Source organism: Chaetodon auriga, chromosome 20 (genome assembly GCF_051107435.1).
Source record: "Chaetodon auriga isolate fChaAug3 chromosome 20, fChaAug3.hap1, whole genome shotgun sequence".
Lineage (NCBI taxonomy): Eukaryota > Metazoa > Chordata > Actinopteri > Chaetodontiformes > Chaetodontidae > Chaetodon > Chaetodon auriga.
Genome location: NC_135093.1, coordinates 3,382,453 through 3,407,245, shown reverse-complemented (window position 1 = coordinate 3,407,245; position 24,793 = coordinate 3,382,453). Strand labels below are relative to the sequence as shown.

The 24,793-nt window shown below is 44.1% G+C and overlaps 1 protein-coding gene across 1 annotated transcript in view; it reads right to left on the bottom strand.

Moving 5' to 3' along the window:
• Positions 1-24,793, bottom strand: part of LOC143339030 (thyroid hormone receptor alpha-B) — a 130,869-nt gene that overhangs the window by 57,624 nt on the left and 48,452 nt on the right. Inside the window, exon 3 of the mRNA XM_076760008.1 lies at positions 14,913-14,991. The gene's annotated coding sequence lies outside the window, so the exon portion shown is untranslated. The remainder of the gene's footprint in view (positions 1-14,912; positions 14,992-24,793) is intronic.

Below are 24,793 nucleotides of genomic sequence, written 5' to 3'. Positions count from 1 at the left end.
CTTGCAAAGTGTTTTTCTTCTAACTTTGAGTGCACGCAGTTTTTTTTCCAATGGCAATATTTTGTCTCCAGTTCATCCTAAGGATTTTCTCCCGAGGCGGTCGGATCACTCAGGATCAGCGAGGCGTCGACCCTTTCACAGCAAGTGAAGGTAATGGAGGATGTGGATTCTGGCTAACCCCACCGGGACTATAACGAAGCAGTCATACCGACTAATGTGAGCCTGCTAAAAGACCAACACCGCTCTCTTTGGACTGCCACTGATGTACTGGAAATCAGAGCAGGTATTAACGTTTATGTCTGAAAGTGGTCAAGCATCACTGATTTTTCCACTCCGCGCTGCCATGCGGTCGTACACTAAAACACCTGGAAGTTTGGAGGCAGTTAAGCAACACTGACAGTGAGCAGAGACGCATCGGTTCTGTTTCTATGTACCAGCTTCGGTTAATTGAACGTCCTGCAGGGCCTGAGGCTGTATGTGTTGATTTACTGCAGCTATTGATCCCAGGTCTGCCTCTCTATTAAACCGTAGACATGCCTGCTCTACAGTCTCCTACGAGCGTCCACACACTTACAAATACAAGCATAAAAGCACAGACACCAAGAAAATAAAGGGAATTTGGTACAAACACAAACAAGTGAGAGCAGGCAAAAGAAAGAGAGTAAGATAGAAGAAGCCTTTTGAGCCAATAAAACAGAGCCATTAAATCAATTTCCTCTAATCTGGACAGGGCCATCCCAGAGCAGGAAATGCCAGCCCATAAGCTTCTCGAGGGAAAAGCAGCTATTGTGCCTGCACACAGAGCATAAACTGAAGATCTGATTGAATAAAATGGCTTTTTTCTCTGGCGGGGAAGGTGCCCGGTCTCCTCTTTCATTCCTTTGTTGGCTAATTCTATCCATCTCTCCTTTTCTTTACCCACACTTCTTCAGACATGAGTCTGCAGCAAATCACACACCTCATTACCGAGATTAAGGTACCTGATTAATACAGTAATCAAATAAGTCTGGCAGGTGAGGGAACTGGCATCAGGATTGCTGCGACATGCATCATGCTGTACGTGGAGTTTTAATTCAATGTGTGCTGAATAGTAAGAAAGGTTTTGTGCTCCACAATGCAAAGAGCAGAGGAAGAGCATCAACTTAAAACATGCTGGCAAGGGAGCAGTCTGAGGGTTCGGCCACGTCTACATGGAGGTAAATGGCAGAGTCTGATCGAGGGCCACGCACGTACTCATAGAACTGTTTTTACTGGTGAGATTTTACTCACTTTACTACAAACAGAGAATCGATCCACGTTTGGCCCTTGGTGTTAATTTCGGACGCTGTCTGTGTGGACCGGGGGGAGGTCGATGACTGTCAGCCATCGGGCCAGCCCTTTTCTGAAGATGTGAGAGAGCAGAGGAACAACAGGACAGTTTTACTCCACTTCAGACATCAGCACTTTGTTTAGAGTCAGGGTAAGTGGCAGCAAATCAGAAGCCTGTTTGATACGGAGCCATTGTTTTGATCTGATTTGGGTGGCAGACGGAGCGTACGAGGCTAAAGATGAAGGGAAAAAGATGCTAAATAATTAAGGTATTATAACATTTTGTCACAACGTGAAAGAGGATCTTTATTAATTGATCCAACCTGAAGTTCTTCTCCGAAAGCTGGTGTTGATGTCAGTGGTGGTGTCTGTTTGAGGAGGATGCCTTTCACTCACTTTTGCTGAAATCTCTCTGAAACTCATTCCCATGACTTGAATATCACGTTCCCTCTTGCTCACGCTGTTGTTTGGTGATGCTTTTGTTATGCTCTTACTTCACAATGGTAACACATCACTGTGCATCACCTGCAGTAACAGTGTGACGCTATTTGTGCCGGATGATAATGGCTTATGTCATTTAATCTTCTCTCAGGATAACTGTGTGCGCTGGGGAGACTGTGGTGCCTTTTGTGTTCCTGCTGGTGTGTGTGTCTGATGGGAATATGCCTTTATCCTGAGCCGGTCCATTAGCTGACAATGGAAGAGTGTGGGGAGAACATTACCGGAGAGACTGTGTTCAGCGTGCGACAATGCTCAGCTGTGGAAGGTGAGACGCCCTCGCAGATCCGTTCCTCTTTCCTTCTTCCTTCTATCCGTCTGCGGGTGCATCTATGAGCAAACATTACAGCCCAAGCCCTCTGACATTATCTCACATCCTCCAAACGGTGCAGAGGTGTCTGTTTCATATTATGTCACTGTATCTGTAAATGAACGAGTCTCGGCTGAACTGCAGAGGTTGCTCTCTGGCACTGAAGAGAAAATTCTCTTCCCCGTTCGTTATCCTTTCGGTTCCCTTGTTGCCGCAACAGCACGTGTTCCAAACCACAACTTCCTGGTGGAGCGGCGAGCCGATTGGCTAAAAGCGGCACATACCCCCGGACACACCCACTCCGAAATGCTTGCTGAGGCTCCTGGCACAAGTTACTGGCCTTTCCTGCCTGGTCAATTAGAGGTTTGCATCTCTGTTATGCGTCTGTACGCCCACCCACACACACACACACACATACAAACATCTCCCCATAGACATTAAGAATAATACACACATATGCACACTAGCGCTCGAGTCAGCGTATTAGCAAACGTCAGACCGGGGCTGTGCTGCGGAGGACAGCTGCCAAGTGTGACTGGCTGTGTCAAAACACATCGCTCACACCTACTCACTGTGTTTTTATTCCACTTCTATTTCAGTGATAGGCTTTCTGTAACGCCGAAAAGTTTCACAGATGAGATATTCACTACCATAATGTACAGTAGGCCGAGGAAAAAAGAGCACGAAATTAAAAGTTTATTCCTGTGGGTCAAGGAAGTTTTTCTAGTCCTGAACTTGCAGTGTTTTCATACTCTCTGCGGCTTTTCCACGAGCCCGCGCTCTAAACCACACACTTAGCCCATAGTGGGAACTTCATCTGTGAGCTTTCCGCACCGCTTAGCCACTGATGTATGACTGTGGAAGACAGATTGAATGACTGTCGACACAGAAAGAAGGAGAGATAGTAAAAGAAGTATTTCCTAATGATCTGCTAAAATTAGAAACCCAACAATCTGGTTTGGAGACACGATCCGGTTCGTTCTGCTTAGCTGTCTTTTATACGGGCTGAAATTAAATTAAGGAAACGTAAAACTGCAGTTTTATATGATGAGTAAACACAAGGCTGCAGCGGCACATGGCTAACAGAGGGGGAATTCCAGCCCTGCCCCTTTGGCAGTCAAACAGCGTAAGCCTTGGAGTGAAATACAAGAAAAAGGAGTGAACCGTATAAAAAATAAATGAACCTGCCCGAAGAAAATCTCTCATAAAGAATAAAAAAAGGTATCAAACGTACATGTTGGCAGTCAGAGCCTTTGCTATGTTATTCTGACTCCCAATGGTAAGGAACACAATAGCCAGAGAGGCTGCTAAAGGCTCACCGTGTTTGTTTTCTTTGCATTTAAGAGTTACTTGATATGGGTTAAAGTTGAAAGCTATAATGCACAGAACGGATCTCCAGGCCCCGCTGCCAGGTAATGACCCTAATCATAGCGAGCAGGAACGGCTCCAGAGGTGGTAATGCATTTCCCCTCAGCCAGGGAGAGCATATGGGTGGTACAACAGCAGAACGCAGCACTATGGCTAACACAGTGGCAAGGCCATCATCGATTATGGTAATTAACAGAGAGGGAGCGCGCCTCACTCTTTCTGCAGCGGCGCAGAGGAGAAATGAAGGAGAGAGGCCGGGAAATACAAGAGGGGCAGATGTGACGGGACAAACGTGAAAATGTAAATGGAAAGACAAAGGTGAGAAAGAGATGGCAGGTAAAAAAGATGAATAGATGGAGAGGTGAGCTGAGGGTGAATAATGGCTTTGAAAACCTAACCGCTAACATCCACATGCGGCTACGCTCACAGTGACAATGCTAACACACAGCAGCAGATAGAAAGATAGCTAACATGTCTATCGGCATGTTCGGTGTCTTAGTTTAGCTTGTTAGCATGTGAACATAAGCAAATTAGCAGGAAACACACAGTACAGCTGAGGCTGTATGAACGTCAACCTCGTGGTGGTACTGAAGGGAAGCTGAAGGATTACCAAAGCTACGACAATCAATAAGTCATTAGGATATATCGTCTGGGGATCATGAACGTCTGGACAAAACTTTGTGCCAATCCATGAACGAGTGAAAATTTTAATGTGAAGGTAAAGCTAAAGGGAAAGCCAAAGTCTTGTGGGTTCATCCTCTGGGGATCATCAATGTCTGTACAGACCTTCATGACAGGCCACTGCTTTCCCACAGCGCTAACATGCTAACAAAATTCACATAGCTGGTAACTGCTGAATAATAGCTCGGTTGTTAAAATTCAGAGGGCGAGAGCAGTGCAACAGGATCAAGGTCAAAGCCTAAATACTTCAGGACTTATCTAAATAAAGCATGTTTAAGCAGCAGCATTTAAATTAAGTGCCTGTAAATGCACAATTTCTGCCCACTCAAACCCTGAGATTTCATATTTCACCTTCATCATGAAATATTCAGCTTAGTGCAGGGGCTAGCGATCGTCTGGAGTGCCATGTTACCAGCTGATACGAATTTAACAAGTCTCAAGGTCACGTACCCATTTTTTTTTAAGTTTCCAGACCTTGTTTCACTTCAGTAACTCACAAGCTGCCAAGGCTGCTCTGAGGACAGGAGCAAAGGAAAGAGGAGAAACTGAGGAAGAGGAGAGCCAAAGCCCAGTGGCTCGCTGATAGAGAGAGACTGTGAGTGTGTGAGTGTGTGTGTGTGCGTGAGTGTGTGTGTGTGTGTGTGCCATGGTGGTAATTAGCTGATCAAACAGATAGACAGACTCAGACTGGGGCTGTAGGTGGGTTCTAATAATCCGGATCATTAGTTATGAGTCTATATGGTTTATGTGTGGATGTTGGATGAATGTGTCTGAGTATGTACAGATTTAGTCTGTGAAATCTGCTGTTAAGCTCCAGCAGCACTGCTGTATTCTACTCTAATCAGCTCTCTGACTATGATTTTTTTTTCCTTAAACTGTCTGTGCTGCTGAAAAAAAAAGCTTTTCCTGACAATAATCTCCAAACTGCTCCCGTGGCAGTCAATGACTTCAGAGTGGAGACGAAATCTGGGGAAAAATGCAAAGCAGATAAAGACCTCTGCTTCTGCTGTGCAAGTATTTAGTATGTCATGCTTTGTCTCACTGTCACAGGGCGGCACTTCATCAGAACGCGGCAAAAACAAAGAATTGAAAGCACAGCTGTAGAGGGGTTCAATGTTTAATGCATCGTGATGGTAGTGCGATCGCATCGGCCTGACCACATCTGGAGGGAGCCTGGCTCGCATTGTGTTTGGATCTTAGCTCGGTGTAAACACAATCCTTCAACCTGCCGGCAGCCCTACACAAAGTACCATACAGATAACTAACATAAAACAAAGATTTCTGTTCAACTTCAGAGAGCGCACAAGCTAGAAGGCTGAAGGAAACACACCTCCAGTCACTGATTACACGTCTATTCTCTGTCAAAGCACCGAAAGATCGATATTCAGCAGAACTGCCTGAAAAATGAAGGCAAAGCGGGTGTGAAATAAATGACACACAGAGAGAAATGAGCGTGCAACACGTTGCATTCATCTGTGCAGCTGATCTGCCGTTAACAGGCCATATAATTTATCTTGTCACAGAGCAGACCACATGCTGGTACAGCAGCACACCAGCATAAGCTGACATGTTTTTTATACAAAGGAATAAGAACGGAAGACCTTCGTGTTTCACATTTGTTGATGTTTCTAATGACTGACCCAGTAATCATAACACAAATGCAGCGGGGAAGCAACACCGGCAAGTTATCAGCTCCTCATTACGTTTCCTTCTCCATCATACTGATGTTACATCCTCTTGAATTCAGATTCTATTTTGCAACGATTGCACACATTTAAACAAAACCTCACAAACACTGCCCTGCAGCCAGAAATCAACGCTGCCAACACCACATAGGAAACATAACTAAAGGAGGATCTATATGAACAAATGTTACCCGCCAAGTTTGGGAACAGTAACCACTGAGTCTCCACCTCCTGCCGTGTCTGAACTTTACAGTGCAGAGAGGAACAACACATTTCTAAGTGTGGACTCCAAGTTCACACTTATCCTTGTGATGTGGGACTGACCAGACGCAGGCCTGCAAACCAAAGCAGGCCCCAACTGCTAGTTAAAGAAACCAGGCTCTAACTTCTATAACTGGCCCAGACCAGGAGTAAAGTTCTGCCACCCACTGTATCCCACTGTGCAGGATAAAAGTCCTCCCAACGTGTTTCATCTGTCCCCTCGCCGCCACGTCCCACTTCCTCCTAATGATATTTACGAGCTGACTGACGGGACAATGGCCAGGCTGCAGTTTGAACGGCAAAGCCCGCCCTCCACGTGCTCTGATGTCATCAGGGCCAGCTGAAAAAATACATGTTGACACATCTTAAAAAATCCTCGCTCCCTGCTCTAATAGAGGGAGAAAAACCTGCAACCTGATTTGGCAGCAAAACAAGGATTTCTTTATGCCAAATGTAAGTTTTTAAACACACAATGTTTGTCCCTGACGGTGCAGAAGTCATTTTGGGATAAAATACGGCGTGTGAATATTTACGTTCTGTCATACTTGAAGTCCTGAGGGACTGCAACTTGTTGAAACACACACACACACACACACACACACACACACACACACAAGCACATGCCACAAAACACTTGCACGTAAGCGCACACACACACACTCTTCAAACACACTGCAAACAGTCACTTTTCTGGGTTCCCTCTGAGTCTGGTGCCCATAATAAGCTGGCGTTCTCGCTGAACGCCATCAGTGTGTTTCTGTTTGTGAAGAGGGTGAAGGGCACGTGAGGAAGAGCGAGATGAGCCAACAGATAAGCAGGGAAAGGATGCGGACGAGTCATTACACTCGACACTGCCACAGCAGGAGAGAGGGAGGGAGGGAGGCTTATTTGTTCCACTTCATTATCTGATGTGATTGCACTCAGAGACATTTCTGATGACGGCTCGAGCCTCTGACCTCAGAGGGATTTTGTATGGAAAAGCAAAACAAATCAAACAATAATTACCGCCCCAGAAATGATCAGCGAGGATTCTGGCAGACAAAGGCTGGTATGTACGCTCTTCAGGCACGTCGAGGTGGAACACAGCGTTACACGGTGTACTCTCCATACTCCGTACACGACAGACCAAAACCAACAATGAATGTATCCTACTCACAAGTACTGCGTGTATCTTCCTCCTCTGAGCCATAGAGCTCCACTGTTGTCCAAAAACCATGAAAAACATATCAATGAGCCACACTGTTGCACTGGATGACATGTTCCTTCATTTCCAAGAACACACACACTGTTTATTTGAGTCAACGCTACAGACACTGTCCTGCTGCTATAAATACTCTCTGGAGCACCACTATTTACATTCACCACGAAATAGATGGCACAGTCGTTTGAGGAAAAAACACAGCCTTGTTAAAGAAAGAGTAAGTTCAACTAAATATATTGGAATCGATGCATTTTCAGAGATTTATGTCTTCAGTATGGACCAATGTTCTCAGGGCTGAGCGCCACAGAGAGGTCGGAAAGTACGAGGTGAACTTGGATTGTTGGTTTTGGGATTTGTTGATAATAAAAATATAGAACACCACGAGCCTTCCCCTTTAATGGTGGATGAAATAGCTGTCTCTCCTGCTTGATGCTGCATATGTCCAGATTTCTTTTTGCACATGGTGCAAAAATATAGTTTAGTTTCTTACATTTATTTGTCTGGGATCATGCACAGTACATAGCAGCAGTGCAGCGAACAGCCAGCAAGCACATAAAATGTGGGACCTTGAGCCTGGCTGCATTTACCGTATGTATGTTGACATGACGCCAGAGAGAGGAACGATGCGGCTGTTAGTGGCTCATTAAGCTAACCAGGTCCAGGCAAAAAGACCCAAAAAAAGCATCTGAAAGTAGGGGCAGCACTGGGAGAGCTGACATCTACAAACACAAATCAAAATGCCACAGGAAAATGAATGAGTCTGGTCTTCAACCACCACAAAACTCACTTGTGTATGACAGGGCCAAATACCCACACTCACTCAAAAACACCAGCAGCAGCAGTGAAGTGCGGCGGTCAGCGGCGGGGTCGGCGCTGTGTACTTTCCACACTAATGTATTCGATCTCTCGTTAAGCTAACGCCTGTCAGGGTAAGAAAAAAAAAACTGCTCACTTCAGTCACTGTGAGCATGCAGGTCGGCCACACAGAACACACTCTTTCACCGGCCGGACCCACTCTGTTTGCCAGGAAACCACCCGCTCTGAGCTGCTAGCAAATAGCCCCTGAGCGGTGGGGGAGGCGGTGATCAATGAGCTGTGGGCAGGGTGGCAGCATGCAGCTAGTTAGCTCAGCTGATAATGCTCCGACAGAGAGGACGGTTTGAGGCTGATGAAGCCTGATCCCCTGTGTGTGTCGGTGGTTGTTACAGGATGGAGGACTGACGGTTTTAATGCACAGCAGCAGTACACGCTGCACCGCCGCCGCCGGCATCAGACCCCCCGCCTCCCTGTGTTTATGTAGGTTTCTCAGGGGTGTGAGTGTAAGTCTGAGTCTTTCTGTAACTCATTGTTCATCTTGGCAACGCTATACATTTTATTTTTAGACATTTCTATGTTTTTCTTTTAATTTTACAACAAGCTTAAGTCATATGAGGCACCAGTTTAAGTCCAAAATGTGTGACCTTAATTTTTGCATGACCCTATTTTTGGTTTGCAGGTTCATGTGGACGTACTGTAAACTGTAGTGGAAACGACAAATAAGCTCTTCCTGCTTTATGTAATCGGACACTGAATATCTTTGAATAAACGACACATCAATGAGATCCATGAAGCCCTGATATATTTGAGATCACAGTGAAAATAAAACAATATCACTGATTTAACAGGCTGACTTCATTCCGATTACAGCAGCCTTTGTATGTTGGTATTAAGTAAATAAATTATGAATAAAATATGATTTATCATGTGAATGTTTAGGATTATAGAAATGTCTATGATGGTGTGTGTGTGTGTGTGTGTGTGTGTGTGTGAGAGAGAGAGACTCGCCGTTCTGCACAAGCTTTCACAGGCATGTGAGTGTTTTGCACAGTCATGTGAAGAAGAGGACAGAGTGGCAGTAACACCATGTGCTGTCCTCTCAACACTTCAGTAACGAGTGAGTGTGATGGAGAAGGAAAGTGAGCGCGAACGTCTCAGCGTGCTCTGACGTTAGCTTCCCCACAGGAAAATGAACGGGCACCTTTTAAAAAAAAAAACAAAAAAAAAACCAAAGGAAATATCTACAGAAGAACCTGGAGAACCAGCGGCAGCGTGCTGTTGGGAAAGTCGGGTCTTTTTAGTGTGTGAGCAGCGTCTCTGTCGAAGGTGAACTGGATGAGCAAAATTAGAAGAATGTAAGGCTGCTGTCAGGGTGCCTCAGGCGGGCAGATTTCACCTTGAATGGAGCTCACCTGTCATATTTTTCCACTGAACTTGGCCCTGTAGTCATTAAAGTTGAGTCTGCGTGTGTGTGTGTGTGTGTGTGTGTGCTGAGTGAGCACATCAGTCATCACTACTTCTCTTGGATTAAGAAGACAACAGGTGTGTAGCGTGACCACTCCTAGAGAGAAAGTATGTTTTTTTTTTTCATTTCCAGAACTCCCATCTACACTTTTCTGCTTTGTGTTAGCAAGACGCGTCTGCGCCTGAGGAAATGTTTACTGCGTCTGCAGTTAAACTAGGTAACCAATTCTTCCTGTAGCCCTGAATCCTCCGCTGTCTTTTAAGGACATGAGTACTTTCAGGTGAAAGCATTTTAATAATTACACACACACTGTGGTGTGCATGCGTACGCTGGCATTAACTCACCTGTGAAGCCGCCAACAGAAAAGTACACAAGTTCAGGGATTATATGATGGACTCTGGATATGCTGCATTCTTCCTACACAGCAGTTCAATGTGCACACACAGTCTCAACAGCAGCACAGATAACGAACCAAGTGCCCTAATGCCACACGTCAGTAATTGCTGACTTCTGGCCGCGGTCGTATCAGTGATTTGCTGCACATTTGTAAGGATTATTTGGGTAATTTGCTCCATTGTCAGCGATAGTACATCTGGCTTTTTATCAGATAAGAAAATAAGAAAGAACAATAGAGATTAAGTGTTATTTCCCAGGAGCAAAGAGGCAGATTCTTATTTTTTCTTTTTTTACTGAAGCGTAAAATGCGTTGTTTTAGTGCTGTGCCGAGCCCCTGGGCTGTGTTTCAAAACAGTTACACAACCAAAACAGGTGACAGCAGAAGGCATTTGTGGGAGGATAAATGAACGTGTGAATTATTTCATTTAATGGATAAAAAAAATTAGAAACAATCACTAACAATAAAGCTGAAGATCGTCGTCCATAAAACCAAACCACTGCAACACGACGGCACGCGTAAACCACAGATCCTCTCGTGTTCTTGGACACCAACTGGCTCAGAGTCACAAGAATGCAAGCTGACAGACTGTCTCAGTAAACACGATATTAAAATCCACTGAAAAACATTGAGAAACGGCCTAACAAAGAGCTACAGTTCTGTGGAGAGCATTATGTTAATGCTTTAGGCTGGGTCTGGACGGTGACTGACGCCTAATGTTAGCAAAAGAACTGAATCAGTGAGCAATAACGGAAAAGTTGCTGGATTGTGATGAGGACCAGGACAAATCAGAAGAGGGATTAGTCTTACTTGGGGTACTATGCTGCGGAATAATTCAATGGGCTGGATTCAGTGCATCTCCAACACCGCCAAGATTAACTTCACTTTGTTTTCTATATGTCAAAGGAATGAATGGATTAAATTTGAGCATACACACAGATTATACATCACTTTATTTTTCCAATTTCGCCGCTGCTGTTGACATGACTGACTCTCAGGCTCCGGCTTCACTGTGTGTGCGCAATAAAACATACTATATATACACATGGCTGCATACAACACGCACACACTAAAAATGTGCATGCTACACAGTTTGTGCGTGTGTGTGTGTGTGTGAGTGTGCGCACTGCAGCAACTATGTCAGCAGCGGCCCTGTAGCACCAGGTGAGATTTATGAGGTGTAAAGAATGCTTGCCTCTAGCGCAGTGATGGGAGACTGATCCCACCTCCTCGCCTGCCTGTGCCCCTGCCTAACACCCCGCCTCGCTCCTAGACACACACAAAAGTACAAACAGACACACGTTCACATGAACACACGGCTGCCTATGCACGCACAGTGTCCTCCCGCACACGCACACACACACGTGCACGTCAACCCTTTGACCTGAAAGTGTGAGTCTAATGTCTGCACCGCCCCCCATCCCCACCCTGAAAGACTCACTTCCTGGAGCTAAACACACCTTCTAAAATATCCCCCTTACCCAGTTCCACCGTTTTCCAAGGATTTTCTCTGCCCATTGACGAAATCTCTCCTTGGTCTGTGGAAAAAAGTCACACGTGTTCTGGCCTTTGTCTCAGCGAACAGCAGACACAGTCCAGTGGGGACCGCTGGCTTGAAAGCGGCTCGAAGGGTCACCGCTGGAGCCGGTGACAACTTGGGGAGCACGTTTCACAGCTTTTACAAGCATCATGAATCACCCACGATCCCTGCTTTAATGGGCGACACTGAAGACGCTCTCCTTCCACACAGAAAGTATAGAGTTGCATTTTCTCCCGCAGCTGTAAGTGAGCGAGTAAACACACACATGCACACATTTTATTTATATTTTGGACACAGTGCTTGTACCGAGGGATGTCCCGATCAAGTGATCCATGTGACTCCTGTAATTGATGTATGACCCTTATTGTCCTTAGTCCGGTTGTACAGTGGTATTTCAGAGTGGAGCTTCTTCCCTCGAAAACAATCTTTGGCTGAGTGCAGAAACCACACAAACAGCCAAGTTTAATTTTGGTCTGCTATCCAGTTACTGGTGGAATTAATGTTAATTAGTGACAGCTGTCGGACACATTTCTCATTTAAACTGGTGAAAGCGACGGTCAGCGCTGTAAAAATGAGAAGCTGCGGCGCTTCTTAGGAAGCACTTTTTGAAGGTTTTGTACGCTGCTCTCTGCGAATATGAGAGATGGACGTTTAAGACGTCAATCAGCAGTGAGAACAAACTCTTTCCCTTATGCGGCGTAATGTTGGTCCTGCAGAGTCCGGCTGTCATAGAGGAGAGCAGCGCTGCAGCAGGCTGAGGTGGACAACACCGTACAGTAAAGAATGTATTTTAGCCAACATTGACGCATTAAAATGACCCATAATTTGGACCAACTTGGGACACCTCAAACTGTTCCTTGCTGTCAAAATATCAAGATAAATGATAGAGCACTTCTTGTACCACTGAATCTGCTATTTGGGCACAACTGCTCAAGTACTTATTCGTGTCCCAAGCCAAAAATTTGGTTTTTCAGTCTCATCCATTCACGGGCCCCTGAAAGCTCCTTCTTGGTTATATACATGTAGGAATTTCAATTTCCCCCTTAAGCTGTCAAATCAATAATCCAACAAATCAATGAAACAAGTGACTTCTTATATAATGTACAACAATTGTGCAACAAAGTCTTTACTCAAAGCAAACGTAGCTGCAGTCAAACTGGGTCACTAACTGTTCTTTCATCGTAGGGGTCAGAGGTCAACGTCATGGATCCCAATTATCTACATCAGCATAACCAACAGACAGGCAATATTTACAATAATAACAGAACCTCTTCCCACGCTGAGATAGTGGGACACCACCAAATCTGATGGGCACACACTGCATTGTTATCTTATAGCCACAGCAGCAATTACATAGGCTCACTTCAGCATCCCCAATGTCCAGTTTCCACAAGTAGCACTTCAACCTGTGACCGACACCAGCCCCCTTTGGTCCAGTATGAGCTCTCTACCATTAAAACCTCTCTCACCAAGCATCTGTCCAAACAACCCTGGGGGTTATTCTGTCTCACTCTGCCTGAGCTGCTATGCATTATCTCCCTCTGCTGCTTCCCTAATGCTGGAGGGACTTAGAGCAGGATTAAACCACAATTATGCGCTTTCCCATTCTCTCCAGAGGAGAGGAGAGGAGAGGAGAGGAGAGGAGAGGAGAGGAGAGGAGAGGAGGATACAGCAGCACTACTGGAGGCACCACTCAAAAGTTGATTGCTGAAGATGTTTTGTGCAGAGTCACAGAAACAGAGTTTAAATTAAAGTTTAATTCTTTGAGTCCAACATTGGCATATGGCGCTCCATCACGCCAACCATCACATGGTTATTTCAACTCCCCGTCAGGCAGATTTCCACAGAGAAAAGTCTCTCACTTCAAGCTAGTTTTGTCATTAATAACCATTAAAACCTTATTGGACATAATGACAAATGAGAGGCAACAGTGTCAAATACGCATCAACTCCACTAGACGAATGAACAAACACTACAAGACTTCGGTTTGAATGAATGAACACTAAAATGAATGAGTGTCTCCTGTTAGTTACTCCTCCTCGACTGTTTGTAGATTAAAAGTGTAAAATATATATTTATATGCATCCCTTCAGGCATTCCAATCACTTCAAACACAGAAAACTTGAATGCTCTGCACGCACTTTCCCATTCACAAGTCAACAGAAAAATTAAAAATATCACTTAGCAATGTCTTCATTAGGGATGCTCTCAGTACAATAACTGATAGGGAACTGAGGTTGAGACATTTACATCTCTAACCACAGTGACTCTCTTTTAGCTCTGTTTTTGGTCTCCACCAACTCCTGAGTAGAATATCTGGCTATTCAGTTGCTTATTGCTCCACTATATTCATAATCTAGTTGCAAACTGTGTCTGGCTGCTCTTTGGAGCTGATCAGGTAGCATGCAGTGGGCTCTTAGAGCTAAAAACAGCAGCTTGTCGAGCCAAAAATAACACTGAGTGTGATGAGAGGGAACCAAAACAGTCAAGTTGTGCGTCGGACAGCTAAACAAAGAGCTGAAACTCACTATAAAGCTTCGTAAAGCTGAGGGGAGCTGCAGATTCAGCTTTTAATTCACTGCAGGTTCATCATGACGAGCTACCGCTTCCATAAAGCCACATTCTTTCATTACATACATTGCTATAATAAAAAATATAGATTATAGCTGCTTTAAGGTGCTGACTATGAATTACAAACCAGGTCCAAGTCCGGCCGGGGACATCATTCTCCCTGATTTCATGTTATCTCTCTACTCTCACCTCTCCAGTAAAGGCATAAAATGCTCAACAATATTAAAAAACAAACCAAAACACCTGCAGTGAGCCGACAAAGCACGTGGCCTTTATTTGGTCAAGAAGCTTGTGTGAAGTTTGTATTTCTGCGAGCGCACGGAAATGACTCGAGGTGGCCCAGATGAGCGTGTCAACATCTTTATGAACCTGAGCTTCTTTCATCTAAACTGCAACAGCTGGACAATAGACGACACTGTTTTAGGGGAGTAAATCACACTGAAACTTTAGAGGTTTCAAAATTGGATTTTGGGAAGTGTGGGGAATATGTCGCCCCTTTATCCAGTGGAAATCACACTCGTACAGTACCTGTAGCAACTCATCAGAGGGAGTCACTGAAGCCTCCTGGTTATAAGCTACAGACCTGTGAGTGTTTGAGATGAGACCACAGACAGAGTGTATGAGCAAACCGCACATGTGACGAATCATTGTGCACGATAAGAGCGTGAACACCGTAGAGGAGATAAAGATAATGAATGATTACACAAACAGCACTGACTGCAAACCAGCTGCTTGCAGAGTGTGGGACGTGTAAACACATTTAATAGACATACATGAAGGAAACACATGGGGACATGCGCTGAGCGTAACCTACCAGTCATTTTGTGTGTGTTTGTGTGCAGTTAATGATTTCCCCAGGCCTCCTGCGTTGTGTGGTCCGCCTTGTCTCCGCCCTGGAAGAAAGAAAAAGGGGATTGTTAGGGTGGGTGAGCAGCTGAGAAAGAGGGCGGAGGGTAGAGGGAGGAGGAAGGGAGGGATATAGCATATAGAAAACAAACAAGGCCATACAGTACAAAGGCCAGCAAGGACACCCACTCCTCCTCCTCCTCCTCCTCCTCCTCCTCCTCCTCCCCCCATGAAATCCCCCTTTCCCTCAGCCCTCATGCTTACTTTCTTTCTCTTTCCTCCATCTTTCTTCTCTATTTCTTTTTAGTTTGAAGACTTGTTTTTGTTCCCTCTTTCCTTCACTGTTTGGTCTGCCTTTCTTTTTCCTTCAGTTTTCCCAGTCTTTATTCCTCTTCCTCTCCATCCTTTTCTTCCCTCGCTCCTCTCTCCACCCTCTCCTTCTGTGAAAATTTAACTCTGGCCTCAGAAGCCCCGGCCTGTTTACCTCACAGACAGACATGAAAGCCAAACATTTATCTATGGGCCTGCGTCACAGTCATGCTATAATGGGTGCGGAAACATCCTCCTACAGCTAGCATTACTGGTTTGAATGTCAGCTCTGGAACTAGAGACTTTGACTGAGACGTTAGCACACATGCTACAGACTTCTGCTACCTTTAGGGTCAAACTTTGATGTTTACTGACCCTTCGTGTCAGATAAGGAGCTAGTGCAGCACTCTTGTGTTAAGCTAGCTGCCCTAATAGCAGCTGTGAATTGCCACTTTTCCACATTGTTACAGAAGTGGTTCAACTTTTTGGGAAATATACTAATTTGCCTTCTTTCTGAGAGTGAAATCAGGAAAATTATATGTGTGCTGACTGTAACTGGAAGATTGAATACAGCATTATCTAACTGTCCACTCAGTGGTGCCAACAGGAGACAATACAAATGTACTCATTAATTTCAACAGTTTGAAGCTTGAAAACAAGAGCTGACAGAGAGCGGAGTGACGGCTGCGAGGCTTCAGTGACTTGGCATCAGGAGAAAATGTGGAGTTCAGCTTCATGCAAAACAGCAGTGATTCTGTGCGATGATAGTTAACTGAGGGGCAGATATGTCACCATACGTTGTTCTGCTTCAATACGCCTTTTGACATTAGTTCCTACCTGTCAGTTCCTATTAATTACACAGGAAAAAGCTGATTGTAGCCAGACTAGCTGTACTTTACAACACAGCTATTATCTGCTGAGGATTCTTACAAAAACTCCAACTTCACATTAGAAAATGACACGGTAATGACAAAATGTGTAAGCATTTATAGGCAATTTATCCTTTTTGGGTTTGTGTCTCAATAAAAATTCCACATGAGCAGCAATGCCCACAGGCACCAGTAGACAGGCTGGCTACAACAGACTATTTGCTGCTTACCGCATAACAAAGAGAGAGAAATAAACACAGTTGATGAGAGGAAAAGAGCAATTAATTGAGAGAAAATACGTGAGAAAATCTGTGAAAGTGAGAAAAATGCCTAAACTGGAAAGTGCTTCGACACAGGAAGGGAAGGAGGAAGCTGTTAATGTCTACAGAGTCCCATCGGACAGGAAGTCAGAAATGATGCATGTGCATGTGTGAGCATGTGTGTCTGAGCTGGATGTGTGGATGTGTGTTGTGAAATTAGAAAGTGTCTCATTTGTCTCATACAGGTTGATTATGTACATTAATTCAAACGTGTGTGTGGTGTGGGCACGGGCTGGGCGATATGATGGGTGTGACTGTGAAATGGTAGAAATTCATCAACCATCACAAATGTTTCTGAACTGTTTATCCTGTGGTAGCTACCCAAGTACCTCCAGCATGAGGTCATTGCAGACAATGTTGTAAATCAACGAGCTTTATTGAAATCTTGGATTTCAATATGATTTTGCATCGATGTGATGACATTACTTAACCTTCCAGGTATTTGACTAATTTGATTTGTTCGTTTATATATATATAAAAAAACAACTTAATTTCTGGTGATTTTCAACATAATGCAAACACTTCTTTGCCTCAATTTGACAACTAACTTAAGGTCCACTTGCTATGTTTTTCAGAGCATACTCCATCTGTGGAGGACTACTACAGGTCATGGTTGAAATCTCTGTGAAAGGAGGAAGAGGAGCTTGACTTTTCAGGGATTTTATTCACAAGATTTTCAAAATCAGCAAATCCTGACGGCTTATTTTATTCCCAAATAGCTTCTCAATTTACCATTAAAATCATAACTCAACGCACTAACTTTTTCCAGAGCTTTCAACTGAGCAAACTCCATCTGCTGAGGAAGACTGCAAGATGCAATTCTTTTGGGTCAAATGCTGTTTCCATGGCCAAGAATGAACTCTGCAATCAAGCGTCTTCACAAAGTGTACTATAACCCGACATGTACTGATACCATGATTTCATGTGATGGCATGCGTGGAAAATGTGATGAAAAGACGAGGTTGGGTTGCATTTTACACATGAGGGGAATTCCGCTCTCTCTGAATGCAATCCATTTTCCTGCAGAAATGCTGTAGAGAGGAGAAGATGGTGAGACGGATGGATAGTTTGATGGATGGAAATGCAAGATCGGGTTAGGCAATATGTTCAAATTTTCCAACCGTCCACTGCCAGCCAAACAAACGGCAACTGGCAATATATTGGAGTAAGTGTGTCTTACACATATTCTTGTATATATTTTCTTTATTAAACAAAAAAATACAACCATAAACTTTTCACAGAACTAACACAAGCCTAATTGCCTCATTAAATCATAAAACACACTTCACTCAGCTCAACAGACAAAATCTAACTCATCGAAAACATCTTGGTTAGTCACACCACCGTTCACAATCACCAGCTGTATTTGGTCCAAATAAACCATCTAACTTCATTCACAGTTAGATGTAAAAAAATAAGCTTAAACAAGCTGTTTATCCCGCTGCCTCTTTCTGGCCTCTTTGTGTTACTGGGTTAGCTCACTGAGCGACAGCTTTCACTTGTTCGAGGCAGACATTAAATTTGCAAAACCAGCAATAGACCAACCAGCAATAGACTACCAACAGCCGATTTATTCGCCTAATTGCCCAACCTTGGTTCAAGAGCCTCTTAACCACACTAATTTTGCTAATAGATGAGGCTGAAGGTCATACACTGAGTTTACACAGGGGATCTCTGAGCTTGTACATGCATTCAGAGAGTGGATTAACCATGAGGCAGTGAACTGTCTGTGCAGCGTGTGGCTGTTTGACATGAAAAGTGCATTGAAGGAGCATGTGCCACAGAGACACCAGATCGAGCTACCGAAGACAACATGTTAAGATGGGAGGTCAGCTCTTTAGCCGCTGTGCTGAAGGTCTGTGACAGGGCCAACTCAGATCTACCCTCCCATACTGCAGAGCAACAGAAGATGATGGATGGCAAAACTGAAGCAAAGACAGCAGTGGGGGTGAATGGGGGCACTGAAGGCTGAGCAGCACAGCATTGAGCTCAGAGCTTGGGTGTCTTTGGAAGCCTTCAAAGTCAAGTCTCTTCATTTTGCTAACCCCTCTGAGCAATGCTATCAGTGCTGCCAGTGCGGCCTTTTCACCATCCTGCTGACATGAATAGCTCCCTTTGTCGCAGTGAAATTCCACTGGCAAGTCTCTAATTAGCTGGAGGGCTCCTCCACTGCAGACCTGCATGGGCAAAAAATGCAGGGCACAAGGAGAGGTAGCTCACTACGAAGGGTGCTGGGCAAACAATGCAGGGCCTGAATGGAGACGCAGTCATACGATGCCCTCCTGCTGGAGCTGAAACTGACTAGAGATACGATGTGAGTGCTCTGAGTAGGGGAGGAACAAGAGTGTGTGTGGGAGAATGAATTTCTCAGTCTCCATGCTGTGTTGGTTTTCAAGGCCGGAATCTGACAGTGGTTAACCAGCACTGGGTTGTCAAAAACCAATACGAATCTTCCAGTTGGTATCGACATTGAATTGCTGGGACGTGACTGATGTTCAAATAAGCAACAATTATTCTGCCTGGCGACAGCTGATGATTAGCAAAATATCTAATTAATGATGACAGGCAGTGTGACCTGTCCGGCTTCTTTAGGTAGAATTTAAAGGGAAATTTCACCAATTTCACAAATAAAGGTCTGGTTAGCCATGACGAGGAGGATTACTCAGTCTGTTCAGTCTTCTGTGGATATGAGGGAATAAAATAAAAACTAATGAGGATAAAAACAACCCTGATGACATCACCGTGATGTCATCAGGGTTATCTTGGGTTAGGCTTGAGACTTCAAATATCCGCATTACACACTGTGGACATGACGTTTGAAAGATGGGGGCATGTAACAAACAGAGGCCCTATAATGAAAGGCACTGATCTGCATTATGGGAAATGTAGGATGCAGTGTTCTTAAAGCTGACACATGCTGAGGAAATTGCTGGGGCATTAATGAAACTTCACATTTGTCAGACAACACCTTGATGTATGTCCTGCATGTATGATGCTTTAGCTTTGTGCAATAAAAATGACTTCACAGTTGTCTCGTGTGTGTTGTGTACTATGCATGAAACTGTCGGCCGTGTGCACATGCTGATCAGTGTCCTGTGTCAAGTTGGATGTCAGCGGCGTTAGTGCGGCATGTGATCACATGATTGTGTGCTATATTTGCACTGACTGGATAGATATCTTATATAATGCATCTAATCTGATCCCGGTGCAATGTCAGCTAATACAGTGTGTGAGGCAGGTCTGAACCATGGATCATACAGCACATATGATCAAAAACCTTCACGAGTGATTGCATCTAATTACATATTTCTTCTATTTTTATCAGACTCAAACCTACAAAAATATCTGTGCAACAAAATCACCATTATATAAAAGTGTGTTGCCCAAAAATCACCTGATAGTCACATCTGAGAAGGCAGCTACATCAGATGCATCAACATTAAAGTCATGGCGGAGCAAGATGTAAATAGGCAACTTCCTATTTCCTGTTAACAAAGCGACCACAGGTGCTGCGAGTAAACAATACGAGGTATTGTGGTTGCAAAGGCTAATGCAAAGTGCAAGGCTGAACCTGAGGTACTGTGAATAACATGTCTGGGAAGTAATACAACAGCACAGTGAAGAAATAATGTAGATGTAATTAGTCAAGAGAATATCGATCCATGGTTTAATTAAGAAAATGTATTGCTAATCTTTGCTTTGTGATCAAAATGTGCAGCCAAAGAGGGGCAGCATCTTAGCTGGAATATCTAATTATCTGATAGTTCTAAATCAGCCAAGAAATGTTCCAGGAAAAGAGAGACGAGGTGGGGGGAGGTGGGGCTTTGATAAGAACCATCAAAGGCTGAGTCTCATGCTCACCATGACTGATTGTTTGATGCCTATCTGACCAAGTTTGCCCTCCAGGTCCCAACACCACCACTACATCTTGAAAAATTCAAAGAGCCCCTGCAAAACCTCCTCGTAAATACAGTTTGTGATGTTTTAGCAATGTGGCTGCAAACTCTCGTTTAAGCAAGTTATAGGATTGTCATTTAAGTGTTTGCAATACTATTTCTCAATCCAACAATGACGACGATCATTAGTTGGTACAAATCAAGAGGTAGTTCTGTTTCTTGACACTGCAGCAAAGGCATCGTAGTAATAACCCTCGAGTCTGCTTAAAAGTTCTACATTTCCAAAGAAGTGACTTTGATGCACGCTGCAAGAGGAAAGTTGTTTTGCTTCTCCTGCTTCCTCTAACAAACGCCAAAGTGAAAGCATTACAAATATGATCTCACCACATACAGTAAAATACCCACAGAGGACTTGAGGAAGTCTAAAACAGAAGCAGAAAAAGTCTTCCCACTTCAGAGGACATTCAACTGAAAACATCTTGAGGGTAAATTCTGCCAGTGGGCCCCAAGTTCACCACTACAACCCCTCTCTGGTGGCAAATGTAAGGCTTTGAACTAGAGGCTGGGAGGGGTGTGGGGAATTCACTGGCCTGTCAAGACTATGAATGATGGTGGATGGAAAAGATCAGATCCTGCCTTCAGGGAGACGGTCTGATGATGCAGACCATTCAAGTTGCAAAGAGCTCTGGCTCTGGGGGTGCAAAGTGTCATCTTAACATACAAAGGCCCCAATTACACCTGCAATTTCAGCAAAACAGATCATTATCAACCATGAGATTGGCAGGCAGTTGTAGACGCATGAGTTGCCTCCAGAAATACTTTGAGGTGCTCTCTTGACAACTCAATGTTTTAAAGAGGGATGGTCTTGTGAGAGTCAGAGCAGAAGTTAATTATAAGTGAAGCGCACAATGTAATGGTTTTGATCAATGGGTTATCCAGGTCGATGGAGGGAACATCTTTCAGCAAAAATGGCCGCCAAGATTCCACCCTGCGTCATTGATATTCTTGCGGCTGGCCTGGGCTGAGCCCTATGATGATATACACCGTGAGATGACTGAAAAGTGTTCATCAAAAAAAGCATCATCTTAATATTAAGATGGTTTATGTCATTGTTTTGCAAATCACACTTTTTATGGAAATATTTGCGTCATCTGGACGATGCTTTGCATTCTTCCACAATGAGTCTTAGTAGCCAAAAAAAAAAAATGAGGGGGAATACCTAAAAGAGGGGGAACTTTTGCTGCGTGGACTTTGACACGAACCGGAAAATAAATAAATAAATAAATACACCAATATCCAAGTAGCCGCGCAATGTGTTAATCCAAATTCAACATGCTAACTAGCAAAATAAACATCAAAGCACCGTATAAACGTACAGGTTCTTAGTTTGAAGTTGGCCTCGATCCGTCCTTGGGCTTCAGTTTTGAGGTGAATCCTGGTTTGTGTTGGCCCTCAAAGCAGTCCAAAGTAAAATGATTAGCGCACATATCTAGACTAAGAGCTTTCCAGTTGTTGTCATAGGGGCATTTCCAGTAAGATAATCCATTGGCTCTTGAATTCTCAGACGTTGGGAGTAGAAGAAGAATTTCGTGTTGGTTTTTGTAGCCAACAACAGAGAAATAAGTGTGCATTGCTCGTAATGTTAGCTTCTACATCTTAATGTTGCCAAAGTTGGTGTTGTAGTGAGGGAAATAGCAGTTAGTGGGTGTAACTCCAGTTCTATGAGTACATGTGTAGCCCAAGGCTCCTTGGTGGCACTTAATTTCCTAATCCAACTCATCGCCACCTGCACAGCGTCTCCTGCTTCCACTGCACTTGACCTTAAACCACCTCACTTAGTCAAAGTAAGAAGTAAATTAGATCGAACATCCAGAGCCTTTTTGATCTTCTTCTGGAAGAAGACAGACCACAGACAGCCTGCGTGAACCAGTGACACAATGAGAAAATAATGTGAAACAATTGCTGCAATTTATGAGCATCAGTGCCAGCAGCCTGAGGGATCGCTTGTCTGGCATGAGAGTTAGACAGAGAGTAAGTAAGACAGGACAGAGATGTAATCAGAGTCTACTCTTCAACTCGTGGACCTCTGGCTTGGACTAGAGCGGTGCACAATCTGTGTCATGAGGGTATTCTGTGTTTTTTAAAATACATTTATTTTGTATTATTTGTGAGCACTGCCAAAAAAATGTCCAAGGCCACAGCGGTGCTCTGGCTGAGCACTTCCAGTACAGACAGTGACGGAGGAGCAAACCTGCTGCTGCTGACATGCTGCCTTTGCTAGGAAGCCAGTTTAAGAAGACTATAATCACAACAATTTACAGTGAGGAATAAACTGTAGTTCACATAAGAGAAAAGAGAAATGGTGGAGGAATCAAAGTACTGCAACCACCACAGCTTCTCAAACCGCTTAAAAACACCAGGAATTACCCAGTTTCTAAACAACCTAAACTAATGAACCCGAGTATTCTCTAAATGATCACAGCTGATAGCAATCTTTGAATGAATTGCAGATTAGACTTATTGTTGCTAAGAAGGGGAACTTATGTATCTACACGTTACATCCAAAATAATTAAATGAATGGATGTGCAGCATCATATTTCTGGGTTAGGGTTAGGAAAATCTAGCAAATCATTTCAAAGAGCAGAACTGAACCTTCCCACATAACGAACAGGAGGAACCAACGCAGCTGCAGATCCTCTCAATTTACGTGATGTGATTTCTACAAACGACCTCTAGGGGGGAGTTATTAATGACCTGGCTTTGTAGGATAGATTATAATGTTTATGTATCAGGACGAACTTTCACTGCTGGTCAAGCTTGACCTTGTTAAGGTTTCAGCACACTGACAGAAACCTCTGTTCAACCATGAACCGTATGGAATGAAGGGTAGCTGCTGTCTTCACTGACTGCCCGCTATGACGTGTGCCTGTGGTCTGCAAAGGCATGATCAGTAAAGACATGCTATGGTAGAACCACAACATGATGGGCATTGCATGACAGCAGTACACACACGTAAACATGTCTTTTCGGGAATCTGTATTGCCCATCTGGAACTGATGTGCGTTATGGAGAAAAAAAAAAAGTTGCTTCGTGCCATTTTAGCTGTTTCATGTCATTCAAAAACAAAAACATATTCTGGGGTTGGATGAATTCTTTCAGTTTTCCTATAAAGATTGAGATGCAGCCTATGACATCAGGAATCAATTCTCAAGCCTTGTGCACTGTGTGTAAATGTGGATAAAACCATTTCTTCACACATACATTAATGTGCATCCCCCCACGCCCAAAGACACACACACACACACACACACACACATACACACAGAGAGAGAGAAACCACAGTAAATGTCCTTCAGGCCATCTGTGTGTCAATCTATTCAGGTTGGGGCGGGAGGGGGTGACAGCATGTTCATAGTGTCACTCCAAGGGCGGTCGTTTTGTCCCGGTGAAAGACTGGATCCACTATACTGGCTGTCATAAAACGCACAGCACTCAGGAAGAAGATGACCAAAGAGAGATGAGGAGGAGGATAGCAATAAGGAGAGAGATGACGAAGATAGACAAAGAGACTGAAAGACGGGGGGGACACAAGGCCTCGTTGATGAGGGGCTGCACAGCTGGATGGTTCAAGGAGACAGAAGGGTGGGGGAGTGAAGGCCATGGCTAACAGGGAGAAGACAATGTAACAGGGCTTGTCAAAATGAAAATTTACTGTCAGTCAAGCTGCAAATAGCTTTGCTCCATGCCCTCCACACTGTATTTGCATGAAGTATGTGCTGAGAAAGAGGGAAAGGACCACGGCGAGTGAGGGAAAAAGGAAAGTGAAGCCCTAGAGATCCTCTTCTGTATTTGGGCATGAGATGGAGTCAGACTGGTGTAAATACAGAGCTTGTATTACAAACATGGTGCGTTTTTGCATTCGCTTTGCATGCACTGAAGCAAACAAACTGTATGGAACGTGTGCGTAATGTCCTCTGCAATGAAAAATGCAAAAACGTTTTTACTGCTGATTGAAATCTTACAGATTTAAGACAGATGAGACGAAGCTTGAGAGGAACGTAAAGTCATTCTGTTGGGTCTCACAGATAATTAGGACATTACTACGCATGTCCCAAACGTGTTGCTGATCCACACGATATGTTTCAGCGCGCAGACGATGAAGGACCTGTCCCACGGAGCCTCACAGGCGTTATGTAAAGCACTTTGAATTGCCACTGTTTATCAAATTTGCTATACAAATACACTTGCGCCGCCATTCTTGAGATGCCGTTTATCCTCATCACATACCGGTTTGAGTGATTTCAATTTACCATTTCAGACATGCTGTTAACATTAGCAGCGCTGCACTTGGTTTGTGTATGTAAGGAACAGAACAGTCTTTGTTGTAGTTTCTCCCTGATGGCTCGTCCCCATATTTTTAATGAAGAAGTCAGTTCAGTTGTGTTTTGAATTAG